Source organism: Pan troglodytes, chromosome 14 (assembly GCF_028858775.2).
Source record: "Pan troglodytes isolate AG18354 chromosome 14, NHGRI_mPanTro3-v2.0_pri, whole genome shotgun sequence".
Lineage (NCBI taxonomy): Eukaryota > Metazoa > Chordata > Mammalia > Primates > Hominidae > Pan > Pan troglodytes.
In genome coordinates this window covers 105,451,833-105,466,326 of record NC_072412.2, presented here as the reverse complement: position 1 = coordinate 105,466,326, position 14,494 = coordinate 105,451,833, and the positions used below count along the sequence as shown (strand labels likewise).

At 42.9% G+C, this 14,494-nt stretch overlaps 1 protein-coding gene and 1 long non-coding RNA gene across 9 annotated transcripts in view; one reads left to right on the top strand and one right to left on the bottom strand.

Annotated features, from left to right (window-relative positions):
• LOC107967968 (uncharacterized) overlaps nucleotides 1-5,883 on the top strand; it is a 104,023-nt gene extending 98,140 nt beyond the window's left edge. For all 3 annotated transcript variants that reach the window (XR_008538880.2, XR_008538878.2, XR_008538879.2), the window contains exon 4: nucleotides 3,046-5,883. This is a non-coding gene — a long non-coding RNA (uncharacterized LOC107967968). The remainder of the gene's footprint in view (nucleotides 1-3,045) is intronic.
• The window catches only part of CLYBL (citramalyl-CoA lyase), a 288,951-nt gene that overhangs the window by 37,359 nt on the left and 237,098 nt on the right, over nucleotides 1-14,494 (bottom strand). The gene's annotated exons all lie outside the window — the stretch shown is intronic.

The window sequence follows — 14,494 nt, the reverse complement described above, 5'->3', positions numbered from 1 at the left end:
GCACTTTCTCATTTAATAAACATAAGAAATTGGCTAACATCTAGATTGTGGGCATCTCGTCTGTCAGCTTCTTCACATTAGGGAAAAAATAAGGATTTTTCTTTTTCCACATGCATCATGCTTTTTTTACTCACTATTTTTTTGCAACTGAGTTGAATCTTGACATTCAATTAAGAAGATGCTCACAGGAATCTGACAATGTGTACTACAAGAAAAGCTCCCACTTCTTCAGGTGGAAGGCAAGGAATCCCTTCATGAAGTGCTTGACAAATACATTTTTTTTCTTTGACTTGACAGGCTTTGCTCCACAGTTCAGAAAAGCTGAAAGGCTGAAAGTCTGCTTCAGTATTTGAATTGTCCCCAGAAAAACTATATGAAACCAAGTATGTTATTTCTTGGCTTTGGCTTGGGGGCAATGAAGGTGGGGTGGGGGAGAGAAAGAAGTGCATGGAAAGGGTGAGGCTGGAGTCAAGAGAAAGAAAGCACTTGGGGTCATTACTTCCTGCCAATTTCAGTTTCAAAAGCCAACTCCTCCAACTTGCCAACAGCCCTCAACAAATTCTCATTGTCAGAATGAACACTTATCAAAAGTAGTTTCATTTGGGAAGGGTTTTTATGATACTAATAAAACTTTAAAGCTTCTCACTGCTGATGAATGTAGTTTACAAAAAAGGTCTCAATAATATATAACCATTTGAAAAGCAATACTGATCTAGGAAAATAGCAAACCAAAGCAGAGACAAAAAAGAATTATTTAAGCCAAATATTGAGTCTAAGTCCCAGCAACAAGACAACCCAGGACAGCAGATTTAAACCAGACAGATGTGGGTCTATGAGCAGGGAGAAGCATGGAAGGCTTCCAAATGTGGTCTGAGTTAAACAATGTGAGGAAACGGTAGCTTAGAGTTGTCAGGTCAGATGGAAAGAGTACCTAAGACAGTTTAGGACTGCTCTGTGAAGTCCTGATTTACAGAGCTTCATCTGCCAATAATTAGGCCAAACTTAGACAAAAGCAAGAGAGAGCTCAGACTAGCTAAAGTCAGAGATGATGCAGCCAACAATGGCTTGGTTTCACATCATACCTTTGTTTTATTCCATAGATATAAAACTCGCCCACTTGCTCTACCATGCATTCTTTATTACAGCCATTAAATACAAAAATCTTCTCTTTTTTTTGAGACACAGTCTCACTCTGTCACCCAGGCTGGAGTGCAGTGGCGCAATCTTGGCTCACTGCAATCTCTGCCTCCTGAGTTCAAGTGATTCTCCTGCCTCAGCCTCCTGAGTAGCTAGGACTACAGGCACCCGCCACCACACCCAGCTAATTTTTGTATTTTTAGTAGAGACAGGGTTTCACTGTGTTGGCCAGGCTGACCTTGAACTCCTGATCTCAGGTGATCCACCCGCCTCAGCCTCCCAAAGTGCTGGGATTACAGGTGTAAGCCACGGTGCCCGGCCCTAAATACGAAAATCTTAAAGGTGAAGAGCAGAAGTTGGCTCAGTATCTTGGCTCTAAAGCTGTCTAGAGCTGCTGGGAGAAATACTTGACCTGTGGCTGGGCATGGTGCCTCACACCTGTAATCCCAGCATTTTGAGAGGCTGAGGGGGTGGATCACCTGAGGTCAAGAGTTCAAGACCAGCCTGGCCAACATGGTGAAACCCCATCTCTACTAAAAATACAAAAATTAGCCGGATGTAGTGGCACATACCTGTAGTTCCAGCTACTCGGGACGCTGAGGCAAGAGAATCGTTAGAACCCAGGAGGTAGAGGTTGCAGTGAGCCGAGACTGTACCTCTGCACTCCAGCATAGGACACAGAGCGAGACTCCATCTCAAAAGCGAAAACAAACAAACCAAAAAACTGAAATACTTCCAGCTTTTTGGAAGGCACATTTAGATCCATGGCTGTGGAGAACCTAAAGCATGTTCTTCTCTGTGTAGCCTATGCAGCTACAAAAAAACGAGATAAACAAGATTGCTGGAGTTTGTCAATGTGACTTCCAGGTTCCCTTTTAATAGCTACGTCAGCCTTGCAAAGAGTCTACTGGGACAGTATGAATGGAAAATTGAAGGGAACTCACTCGATTTTTTAGGCCATACTGCATTTTAAAGCTTAAATTATTTGAGTCATCATCTCCATCCTCTAATCTGCATGTGTGCTCAAGAACGCGGGATCCCTGGCAACATCAACTTCCTAAATTGTTAATGTTGGTTGGTGTCAAACAAAATCTGATCTTGAAGCTGTTTGGTTTCACTTGGATTTGAAGGGACTTGTTTGTTCAAAGCTCATGTTCTAAACCTGTTTGATTTTTATCTAAAGTCAGATTGCCATGGTTTCAGCACATTCCAGTTTACTTAGCAAAATTCGGCCCTTGTGAAATTGGCTGCAAATGAAGTACCTAATTCCAATTTTAGGCATAATCTGATTAGTACTTTTCATATTATAATAATGAGCAGTGAATACTCAGCATTTAAAAAATTTTGGCTCAGAATGAAAACCAAGCTCTTTCCACTTCATCATTCTGTACATTTCCAAAAAGAGAGGATGGCTTTTGAGGTATGTTGCCATATGACACCCTTATTAACAGGCTGTTGCTTGTTACAATTTACATAAACCAAGTGTGCATCCCTCTGGTATACATCCCAAAACACTCAACAACTTCAGTGAATTTACCCCACCCAGCGAGCATGTTGAATTTTTTTTTTCTTTTTGGTATTTTCAGGGTGAAGTGTTTGACTGTGCTAGCAAACACGCCCATGCCATCTGTTGGGTTGGGAGGAAGGCAGTTTCTAAGAACAATTAAGTTTAGTTCTGGGTGTTCAGTTCGAGAGAGTCACAGTCCACCCAGTTGTGAAAAGAAAGAAATTCTGTTCATTTTATTCTCTTTTTCCCTCTCTCTGCCACACACACTGTACTTCTTGCTAACAGCGCTCTCAGCTCTCTCATCTCCACCACCTCATCCTTCACGCTTCACACTTTCCTTCTTTTTCTCTCTTTCTTTGGCTCCTGGTTGGCTCTGACCATCCCTCCAATATCCATCTTAGGTGGATTAGCAAGAGGCTGCCTGGCTGACCCCAGCTCTCAGAAGGGCTCTCAGGGTGACCTGCTACGACTATTGGGAGGTAAGTGCTTCCTGGAGGAAGGAGAAAAAGGAAATTAAGGTAAAAGCGGTCACCCCAAAAAGAGCTTTTATGGGGGCTTTTATATCCTGGGAGCAATACAGGTTGTTTAAAATGAGGTTTGAGAGGGACTGCATTCTACATGTGTTAACACTACAGGACAGCCTTGGTGAGCCATTCTCACTGTGGAATGAACTTGTCCCCCAAGATCTGACAAGCTGGAAATGACTGAATAATGGAATTAAGGCCTTTATCAACAGTTACATTAGACCTTCGAAGAGACTAATTACCATAGTGTGTTCTGGATCATGTTTGATCCAGAGGGGGACTCTGCCCAGGTCATAGAGGAAGTTGGCACAGATTACAATCTTTGCAGGCCCCCATTCTAAAAAATGGTGTTCCCAAAGTTGCCGCATTCAATCGATATTTCGTGCCATGCTGCTCAGTGCAGTGGACCAGTGGCTAATAAACTTGTCCTTATCCATAAGCCACCGTATTAGGTGACTCTGTCTGGGCCAGGAACCAAGGCGTGCTATGATTTCAGAGACTGGATTCCTATCACCTGGGGAAGAGACACGCTCTGGTGACGTAAGAAAGCGGAGAAATCAACCATCACCAAAACCTGCAGACTCTGAAATTAAAGGAGAAAATATGCGTGCAGTTGGTTCAATTGGCACCCATTAAAGCTAATAACTAATCATCCTCGCAAGTTTCTAGCTCAGAATGATCAAATCTGCAAAGAAAACAACATCCGTCCACTTTTACACTCCAGTGGAAGAGGTGGTCCCTCGCGGCAGGGCGGCACAGTCTCGCCATCTGGAGAATAAATCGAGTGTGAAGTACAGTATAGTTTGGGACCAAGCTCCGTGGCGGCAGCTCAGCAGTCAGTTCATTAGTTCCAAACTTCCAGGGATTAGAGCGGCATCAATTCTACTGTCGGATAGGATGAGACAGACAGGATACGAGATTCAAGGGGGATTGTGACAACCAAGAGGAGCCCCTTGGGCTTATTTATAAAACTACAAAGTATAAACATACCCAAATAAGTGCCTTAAATAATAGCATTATCACAGTTTCATAACATCTGAATTATCACCTTTCCCTTCGCCTCCCAGCCCCCGACTCAAACCTTGAATGTTAATGTATAGTTGTTTTCAGAGGAAATGGCAGAGACAGCCCTGGGTGCAACAGGAACAACGAGAAAGCTATGTGCGACCCAAGATTTGGTAATTAAGAAACAGGAAAGACTTTCTAGACTCCAGGGAGATCCACAACATTTGTGATGAAAGAAAAGTACAATGAATATTTTCATCCTGCAAAAGGCAATTGCCATGCCACGTATTCAAAAACGACAGTAAATTCTATCCCTTCTGAATGTGTCCATCTCATCTGATTTTCATTTTATCTAATGTGTAAAATGATGTCATGTCACGGGCATGAAGTGGTCCAAATTTTTAGCAGAAGGCCCCAGGAGCATCTCTATGAAAATCTTATTGAAAATGTCAAGATCAAGTTTGGTTTAAAATAAAAAACGGAATGAATTTATTCTATTTAAGGACTGCCTTTTTCATATAACTTTTTATCAATTTGTATTTAAAAACAGCATTGCTTAGGACATAGACCATCCTCACCAGTCAATTATATTGGATTTTTCTCATAAATGTGTAAAAATTTACTGTAATAATGATCAGACTGTTGTAGTGACTGCATTGAAAAAAAAAAAACCAAATGAATTCTCAGATTATTACAACCTGGTAGTATGTTTCAACAAGCAAGGTGAGGGCTGAGTTTTCTATCCTGTTATTTTTTCCACATGAAAAAGAAAACTTAGTTTGCCTGTTTTTGAAAAAAAGAAAACCTATAACAATATTGAGCATACTGTATGTTAACTGGCTTAAAATTGTATGTGCTGATTCATCTTACAAAGCGTTACATGCCAGGCACCCTGTTTACTCTGAAAATGTAGATTTTGGCAGAGCAAAGTTTTTGATATGTTAATCATGAAACATACATTAAAACACAGGTTTATAGTGAAATGCTAAATTGGCTTTCATTCAAAAGACTAAGAAGGCTGAGGATGTGTATAGATGGGTAGCTTATAATATATAATTGGTATTTCTGCCCTTCAGAGATATAATTGAAAAAGAGAAAACCTTACCAAAAAAACTCCAACACTAAAATACAATAAACCTATGAAAAGAATTTGTTTTGAAGGTCTCCAACCAATTAAAAATATTTTTTAAAGATGTTAGAACAATGGCTTTGAGTCATGCAAACCTATACATTTGTCAGAATTCATAGAACATATACTTTAAATTTGTGCATTTCATTGTATATAAATTTCACCTCAAAAACACAAAGAGAACTGCAAACAACTATTGAACTCTAGTCATTCATATGCATGCATGAGTACCTAAGGGGAAGTGTACTGCTGTCTGCAATTTACTTTGAAATGGATATGTTAATACAAAGCAAATCGATGGATGGAGAGAGGGACAAATGGATGGTCAGATACCGATTAAGTCAGGCAGAGTAAACATTAATGGGAGAATATAGGAGGTGTGTATAGTATATTGGTTTCTACTGTACAATCTTCCAACTTTTCTGATGCTTGAAATTTTTTTAATAAAGTGTAGGGGGGAAAAGCACCCTAAAACACTGACAATTTTTGGAGCTGATTGATGAGTATATGGGAGTTCTTTATACTACTCTCTTTACATTTGTATATATTTGAATATTTCCACAATAAAAAGTTAAAAACTATTCTAGTTAATGACTGAAACATCGCTTTAGTTGTTATTTGTGGGAAATCATTTTGGTGAAAATTATTTTTAGGTTTGTGATTTTGATAACAGCTTTAATGAGATAAAGTTCACATGACATACAGTTTACCTAAGTGTACAATTCAGTGGCTGTTAGTGCATTCATAGAGTTGTACAGCCATTACCACAACCAATTTTAGAACATAAGCCAGGCGTGGTGGCACACAGCTGTAGTCTCGGCTGCTTGGGAGGCTGCAGTGGGAGGATCACTTGAGCCCAGGAGTTTGAGGCTACGGTAAGCTGTGATTGCACCACTGCATTCTAGGCTGGATGACAAAGCAAGACTGTCTCAAAAACAACAAAAAAAGAAGGTATGTATCACCCCGAAAAGAAACCTCATACTTCTTAGCAAGTCACTCCCGTTTCCCCAACCCTCCAGACCTAGGCAACCACTATTCTACCTTCTGCCTCTATAGATTTGCTTATTCTGGAATGTATAAATGGAACCATGCAATAGGTAGTCTTCTTTGACTGCCTTCTTTCACTTAGTATGTTTCAAGATTCATTCATGTTGTAGCACCTATCCATACTTATTCTTTTTTATTGCCAAATTATATTCTATTGTATGGATAGGTCACATTTTGTCCATTGTTAGTTAATGGACACCTGGCTGGTTTCCACTTTGTGGCTATTATGAGAAATGCTGCCGTGGACATTCATTACAGGTTTTTATATGGACATAGGTTTTCATTTCTCTTGGGCATATACTTAAGAGAAAGTAGAATTCCTGGGTCATATGGTAACTGTATGTCTGACCTTTTGAGAAACTGTCCGCTGTTTTCCAAAGTGGCTAAGCCAGTTTCTGCTCCTGCCAGCTGTGCGTGAGGGTTCCTTTCCAACTGCTCCACATGCTCGCCGAAACTTACTACCACATGTCTTTTTTATTCTAGTCATCCTCGTGGGTATCACCAAGTGGTCTCTCATTGTAGTTTTGATTTGTGTTTCTCTCATGACTAACGATGTTGAGAATCCTTTCATGTGCTTATTGGCCATTTTTATATCTACTTTGGTGAACTGTCTATTTAAATCCTTAGCCCGTTAAAAAATGAGGGCAATATATATATAAAACAAAGTTTTCCTTTTAAATCATCTTTAAATGTACAATGTGGCACCAATTACTTATGCAACATTGTCAACCATCACCACTATTTCCAAAACTTTTTTTTTTTTTTTTGAGGTGGAGTTTGGCTCTTGTTGCCCAGGCTGGAGTGCAATGGCATGATCTCGGCTCACTGCAACCTCCGCCTCCCGTACTCAAGTGATTCTCCTGCCTCAGCCTCCCGAGTAGCTGGGATTACAGGCATCCACCACCACAACCAGCTAATTTTGTATTTTTAGTAGAAGCAGGGTTTCGCCATGTTGGCCAGGCTGGTCTCAAACTCCTAACCTCAGGTGATCCACTCAGCCTCCCAAAGTGCTGGGATTACAGGTATGAACCACCACACCTGGCCTATTTCCAAAACTTCTAATCACCTCAAACAGAAACTCCATAACCATTAAGCATCAACTCTCTATTTTCCCCTGCCCCTAGCTCCTGGTAACCTCTAATTTACTTTCTGTACCCATGAATTTGTCTATTCTACATATTTCCTATGAGTGAAATAATACTTGTTCTTTGGTTCTGGTTATTTCGCTAAGCATAATAATGTTTTAAGGTTCATTCATGTCATAGCATGTATCCAAACTTCATTCCTTTTTATGGCTGAATAATATTCCATTTTATGTCTATTCCACATTTTGTTTATCCATTCATTTGTTGGTAGACATTTGGATTGTTTCAAAATTGGTTATTGTGAATAATGCTGCTATGAACATTGGCATATGCGTTTCTCTTTGAGTCCCTCTTTTCAGTTCTTTTGGGTATATACCTAGGAGTAGAATTGCTGGATCATATAGTAATTCTACGTTTAGCTTTTTGAGGAACTGCCAAACTGTTTTCCACAGCGGCTGTACCATTTTGCCTTCCCATCGGCAATGCACCAGGATTCATATTTCTCCACATCCTCACCAACACTTGCTATTTTCTGTTTTATTGATACAGTGTTTGTTTTTGGTCACAGCCATCCTAGTGGTGTGATGTGGTTGCTCAATGGGTTTTGTTTTGCATTTCTCCAATGGGTAATGATGCTGAGCATCTCTGTGTGTGCTTATTGGCCATCTGTTTATCTTCTTTGGATAATGTCTATTCAAGTCCCTTGCCCACTTTTAAACAGGCCTGTTTGTCTTTTTGTTGTTGAGTTATAACAACAACAAAATAACAGTTCTTTAGATAATCTGGATATCAAATCCTTACCAGATAGATGACTTGAAAATATTTTCTTCCATTCTCAAGCTATCTTTTCATTTTCTTGATGGTGTCCTATGAAGCACAGAAGTTACAATTTTACTAAAGTCCAATTATCTATTTTTCTTCTGTTGATTGCACTTTTGCTATCATCTTGAGACCACTGACTGCCTAATCGAAGGTCATAAGATATATGCCTATGTCTTTCTCTAGGAGTTTAATAGTTTTAGCTATAACATTTAGGTCTTTAATACATTTTGAGTATATATATTTGTATATGGTGTGGTTTGGGGGGATCGTGATATTTTTGTTTTGTATTTTCACACTTTATTTTTCAACAAAATACAATGAAATTCCCAGGGAAGAGAAAACTCCAGTGGAAAGAAGGGGCTTACTTCCATCTGCCTCCTTGCCTGCCTTGCCCTGGCCCTGACTGGCAACTGGCTGGTGCTGGCTCTCTGCTGCCATAGCCCTGTCCATCACCTTCCCCTCTCTTCCACCTCTTTACCTTGCCCTTTTTCCATCTCCTCCTGGTGGATTTTCCTTAACTATATGTGCCAGGCCTTTGGTATTTCTGCGAAGACCTTGACAGGCATCCTTATGGGCCTCTGAGGCACCTCTGACTCAAACTCACAGGGCAATGTGGAGCTGGTGCTGAGAAGATGCCCCTGGTGGGTGGGCACTGCCGATGTTTTATGATTCAGTAGCGTGGCTTTGACGTACACTTTGCACAGACTTTTTTTAAGAGACAGGGTCTTGCTGTGTCAGCCAGGCTGGAGTGCAGTGGCAGGATCATGGCTCACTGCTGCCTTGAACTCCTAGGCCCCAGCAATCCGCTCGCCTTGGCCTCCTGAGAGCTGCGACTACAGGCATGCACCACCATACCCAGATAATTATTTGTATTTTTTGTAGATACAGTGTCTCACTATGTTGCCCAGGCTGGTCTTAAACTCCTGGGCTCAAGCAATCCTCCCACCACGGCCTCCCGAGTAACTGGGACTACAGACATGCACCACCACACTCGGCTACACACAACTTTTAAAAAAGACAAAGTATTTATGTACCACAAGCTTACACTGTCTTTCTCAATAGTGTTTTTTTTTTTTCTTTTTTCTTTCTTTGAGATGGAGTCTCGTGTGTCTCTTAGGCTGGAGTGTAATGGCACAATCTCGGCTCACTGCAGCCTCCACCTCCTGGGTTCAAGCAATTCTCCGGCCTCAGCCTCCCAAGTAGCTGGGGTTACATGTGACTGCCACCACACCCAGCTAATTTTTGTATTTTTAGTAGACATGGGGTTTCACCACATTGGCCAGGCTGGTCTCAAACTCCAAGCCTCAGGTGATCTGCCTGCCTTGGTCTCCCAAAGAGCTGGGATTTTAGGCGTGAGCCACGGTACTCAGCCATCTTTCCCAATACTATTAACCACTGCCATGCTCAGATTTGTCTGTGGTTGTGGAATCTGCTAGCTCATGGCTCTTCCCACTTTTACTCTGTGTTTTCACAGCCTCAGAGGGGCAAAGTTAGAATTTCTGGTTTCTAGCAGGGCAGCAGGGGCACAGGGAGCCGGGACAATCTGTGGGCAGAGGAATGGGGAGTGGTGCCCGCTGTCTCCGAGGGGTCCCAGGGAATAGGTGGCAGAAGGATCCAGAGGAAAACTGAAAAACACAATCACTCATCTGGTTGTTTTATGTACTTATGGCCAAACATCCAGATACTTGAAGGCATTTAGGTAACAGGGGATGTGCCCTTTTTTAAAGAATGTTTGTGATTCCCAAGAGAAAACTTCCTGAATACCATGCCCAGATTCTGCCTGATGATGCTGGTCTGGTACATTTAAAACTTTTTATCCAGAGGGATTAATTAAATGCAATCCACTGCACCAGGTGCTGGGGACAGGTGTGGGACATAGGGAAAAGATCCATAAATCACTCCCTGTTAAAGTCTGGGAATTTATCATCCAGTTGTGGCGATGAAAGCCCCATATAATGACAAGTGAAGTAACAGTTGGAGTCAGTGGAACAGATCCTGGGGCCCTTGGGACTTCGAAGCAGGGGATGGCACCTCAAGCTGAGAAGGGGGTTGGAGGAGGGGAGGCTGGGACTCGGGTGGCCTCTGAAGACTGAACAGGATTTCAGTAAGTGCAGAGGAGGTGAGAGAGCCAGAAATGGGCAAAGGGCAGCGGCAGGGCAGCGGCAGGGCAGCGGCAGGAACAGTGAGGGAACACAGCAAGGTGATGATTTGTACATATGAGGCTATGGAGGGAGGGAGCTTGAACCAGGAGACAGACAGACAGGCAGACAGACAGACAGGCAGGCAGACAATGGAGAGCCCTGAAGGGCAGGGGCAGCCCAGGGCTTGGAGACACAAGGAATGACGCTCCGTTCCACTGGGGAGAAAGGACCATGGTGGTGACAGGTCATGACTCACAGCTCAGTTGAGAAGTATCTCTGAGAAGCTGCCCTGCAGCCCTGCCTGCCTTCGGGAGGATCCACCCTCAAGTTGGGGGTCCCTGCTCACTCCACCTGCCCAAGAGTTCCTTCCTTCGAAGGAGGGTCCAGAGCCCCAAAGCTACTCAATGTTGTCTTTGGAATGGGTATCTGTACGTGGGTTTCTCACGTGGGGTCCTCAGTCCAGAGCACTGAAAGAATTCTGGAAGCCCAACGGTATGGTAGCACGTGGACCCACTCCCCGGCACGTGCCTTCTAATTGGTCTCGCTTAGCCCGGGCTTAGTGAGGAAAGAGAAGGTAGCTGCCTTCCCCAACCGACTGGTACAAAGTACAGTCAGGAGCAAAGCTGCTCTCTCCCTCTTAACTCGCTATATTTATGTTTCCCCACTTCTCCGGGTTAGAGGAGGTAATTAACTGTTTTGGTTTAAAAGCCTCCTGCTGGGTCTCAGTCTGCGTGGGAGAATAAAAGTAAACAAGCAAAAGGGAACAGTGTCATCAAAGGACCTCGTACCTAGCTTTCTTCATTATGAGGATGAAAACGTGCCTTTTTCCAAAGGTGCCATGAATTACCTGTGCAGGGCAGGGTCCACCAGCCTTTCACTCTTTTTAACGGTAAATCAAGAGTGATTGGCTCATAATTTAATGGGGCAGCCTTACCATGGTTCCAGATACACATCAGATAACAGACGTGTCACCTGTCCCTGGCCTGAGCAGTTTAGAGTGATGTTCACAACATCTTTCAGCCAGTGACTCCCTCTAGTTCTCCACCTGACCTGATACACATTACTGGAAGCCGATCCAAATTGTCCCCTTCACACAGATATCAAAAACCAATTTGTTAAAAAAAAGCAAACTTTTTTTTCATTTCTGTGGAGGAAAACACTTATTTCCCTGCCCATCATCAATTTCTGCAGGTATGAGTTGGGCCCGCTTGTCTCTGAGGATGCCGTAAGGTGGGTTAAGACCGACTCAGCTGTGCCCACGTTGCTGTAGGAGACTCCTGTCTGCATGCCAACTGCTTCTACAACACTTCTCTAAGGTGCTGACATAAAGAATCTTGTCTCCATAAGTAGATTATAAAGTTTATCCACAGAAGTATAAACGTCTAATGACAAGACACACATAACCTTGCAATTAAACAAACTGAGCCAATGCTAATTTCAGCCAGCGGCAGAAGCCAGTCCTTGACTTCTTGTCTTCTGGAGGAAGCGCTGCCTTGTGTGGCAGAGCAGCATCCCAAACAAGGATTCTTTATATTCAGCAGCACATTAATTAGTCTTCCTGGCAGACACGAATGAAGAAATCAGGTAATACAATCAGCTATGTGATGGCAGGAATGGAACACAAAGAAATACTTCTTGCAGGTACGTGATACTGCATCATTATTTTCACAAACTATTTTTAAAGTAGACAGGGCTTTAAAACAAAAAGGAATAAGAAATATCTCCACACAGGCGGAGCTTGCAGTGAGCTGAGATCATGACACTGCACTCCAGCCTGGGTGACAGAGTAAGACCCCGTCTCAAAAAAAAAAAAAAAAAAAAAAAAAAAAATCTCCACACAATATTTGGTAATATTGGTAATATCCATCAACATTCGTAATGTTGGTTCCACCTTTGCATGTTTTCATTTCTGTTGCTTAAATATATACTGAGTCCTTTAGATCATTTATTTTACTTATGTATTTTGTAGAGACAGGGTCTTGCTCTGCTGGCCCAGGCTGGAGTGCAGTGGCTATTCACAGGCACAAACAGAGTTCACTACAGCCTCATGCTCCCCCATTTATTTTTTTTTATTCTTGGTTGTTTTGCTTCCTAATTATTTCCCAAAGAAAACTATAACTGAAAAATGGCTTTTTTTTTTTTTAGGTGGCAAATATATAAGCATTTTTAAGGGTAGTACTTTTCCATCCTATTCTTTGTCAATTTTATTTTCTTCCAAAATCAACAAGGAAAAGAAAAATATAATGTGGAAAAACCAGAAAACGAAGGAGAAGAAGGACGGCCAGCAGGACACTTAATTTTTTAAAAAAGGCAGACTGAGGATCGCTGGAGAACAGAGGCTGTTACCGCTAAGGGCCCCCCAGCAAGGACCAGCCCCCCGGGAGGTGGCTTCTCTTCGCAGCCTGTCGCGGTGCGCCACAGTTCCTCTGAAGATGTGTATCGTGGAGCAAGTGGCAGAGCCTGCGTCATGTCACCTAGCTCACAAACACTGGGAGCTTCCGATCTTCTATAATTAAATGTTTTCCTCGAGCAAATGCTAATAAAACAATGCCGTGGCTGGCACCGCATTTGATTTCCATCGCGCTTTCCACCTTCTCCTCTTGCCAGCTCTTCACATTGACTTTTTCCGCTGCTTCATTCCTTCACTGGTGCCAGGCAGGCGCACTGCACAACCACTTGGGTTTTCTTCCCTCTTTTTGCGCCCGGTGAATTTTCATAAAGCATTTAACGTGAGAACAAGCAGGTTAATTTCCCGTGCCGTTGAGCCAGGCGCCCTGCAACACTGCCATGTTTTGGCTTCTGAGTCAGAGGCCTTGGTCCCAGTGGCAAAAACTCTTGCCAGAGCCTTCTCTGTGCAGACACCAGGTGTGATTTAGCATAACAGATTGTGTGGACGCTCAACGGCGTCTCTAAACCGTGCGTCAAAACGAAATTGTATCCTTCATGCAAGATGAAGATGAAAGTCTCCTGGGCTGGAAGTTCTGCCAGGAAGGGCCTCTGGACATACAGGAAGTGGGAAAATCACCCCACCTTACAACATATGCCTAGTTTCAGGACCACTAACGTTCTCCTTCACAATATTAGTACCTGGTTAAAATCCCCCATCATATCACAACGCTGTTTTCCTCTGATGGTAGGTAGGCAATGAAGGATTTTTAAAAAACATAAAAAGAGGATGGAAAAAATGGAATTGTAAGGAAATTTAAAACCTCATTGAATCTGGTCTTTGATACCTAGTCAATGGTTTGAACCATGCATGAAGCCCTGGTTGACAGTGACTTTGAATGCCCACGCGCTAGGTGTCAGCTCTCAGGCTATGGGGAAGACTTTCAGGGAAAAAGCCGAGCTTTGTGGCTGCCACAGTGTAGACCCGAGATGAGAACAGCCTGTTTTCGAAGATGGCAAGATTAGTGTGCCTCAAGAGAAGGGCAGGCCCGAAGCTGAGAAACAGGTCACCCCACGGGGAGAGTGACTGAAATCACAAGAGGACACCGAAGATGATTTGAGGACAAGCTTAGCAAACACAACTGCCAGAATCACCAGCCTTTTTATCCAGACCACTGCCAGGGGGATCTTAACATTTAGTGATGTGCAGGCAGCTAACAGAGAGGACCAATGGTGTCCCAATGGTGTGCCAACACCAGGGGCTTGGGGATAAAATACATGTGCTCCAACGTTCAAAATCACCTGATAACGATGATGTCAATATATACACAGTCCTTTTCTAACTTTTCAAAGGGCTTTCATGCCTGTGATCTCATTTGCCCTCACAACAGTCCTGCAGTGTGGACAGCACAGATTTTATTATCCACATCTCCCTGAAGAACAGAGAGGTTAGGAGACTTCTCTGGAATCCAGACAACTAGGCAGCACTTGAGGTGAGGCAGAACTCCCATCTTGGGCTCCCAATCTTGCATTTGTCTGCAGAACCCTTCCTTATATCCTCGAGGGTCGGTGAGTTACCCGATAGCCTGTAATAAACTGTTTTGTTTTCTGCTTACACTCATTAAATGGAATTCTGTGGTTAGCTGCCAGCAGCCCCGGCCAGTACAGCAACCACACTGCACATGCATTCTGTCACCGGCCTTTTTTACTCA